At 36.7% G+C, this 1061-nt stretch overlaps 1 pseudogene; it reads right to left on the bottom strand.

The window, feature by feature from the left end:
- Nucleotides 1-247: 247 nt before the first annotated feature.
- On the bottom strand, nucleotides 248-717 carry LOC128055465 (prostaglandin E synthase 3-like; annotated as a pseudogene).
- Between the last annotated feature and the right edge of the window lie 344 nt (nucleotides 718-1061).

Here is a 1061-nt window from a genome sequence, read left to right as displayed (position 1 = left end):
AGCATCATGGAAATCTGGGAAATGTTCATGTACAAGGTTATTGCCTTAGTTGACTTAAAATTGCCCCATGCAATGGTACATATCAACCCTTAGTGAGGCTTTTGAAAAAATAAACAGGTTGAAAAATGTGTCAAAGGAGGAAAATACAGCATCTGCCTTTAGAGCTATCAACTCAGGAATGCTTTCAATTATGAATCTTGCAGAGAAGTTATTTTTCTTTTTCAAAATCCAGTGATGACAACATTCCTTACTCCAGATCTGGCATTTTTTCTTCATCAGTTTTGTTAATCATCATCTGCTCCATCTACTTCTGGTAAATCCTCTTCACTACTCATGTTGTTCATCATCTCAGAGTAACAATCAAAATTAGACATATCTTCATCTCAATCATCTTCCCAGTCTTTCTATTTATTAAACTCCACACTAAGCGAATTAAGCTTTGCCCTTTTTTTTGTTAACCTTGGCCGTGAGTGGCCAGATTCTCCTTTTCATAAACAACATATGTCTCTTCTTTTATGCTTGGAATCATTAGGGTCAATACAGTGAAAAAGATCAATTTCATTTAAATGTTTAAAATGATCACTTCCTCCAAGAAAACTGAATATGGTTTGATTTTTCAAAATTTACATTAGCATTTTTACTGTCTTCAACACAAAATTCAGTGAAGACATAGTCCCTTCAATCCTGAGCCTACCACTTTGCAGAGGCAGGCTGCATTGTGAAGGGGGCATGGGGATGAGGAAACAGGTGGGTGGGCCTCTCAGGCAGCAGCTCCTGGGCAGGTGACTTCTTTCAGGTGGTGACTCTAGCATCTTCTCCAACTCTTAACTCTTGATTTCTATCCCCAGAGAGACTACTTGTTTTATACTTTACTTGCCACGATTTAGAAATGCTGTCAGGGAGACAGCCAACATGAAATTAGAGCTCATTTTGTATATTTATCTTTTCACAAAGATTGTGTAATATGTGTGAAAGTTATTTTATCCATTTTTCTAGCTTTTTATTTATTTCTACTAGGATTGCAACTCTGATACCTCTTACTTTCACTGTCAGAATAGAAA

This window comes from Budorcas taxicolor, chromosome 1 (genome assembly GCF_023091745.1).
Source record: "Budorcas taxicolor isolate Tak-1 chromosome 1, Takin1.1, whole genome shotgun sequence".
Taxonomy (NCBI): domain Eukaryota; kingdom Metazoa; phylum Chordata; class Mammalia; order Artiodactyla; family Bovidae; genus Budorcas; species Budorcas taxicolor.
This window is presented reverse-complemented; position numbering and strand designations above follow the sequence as displayed.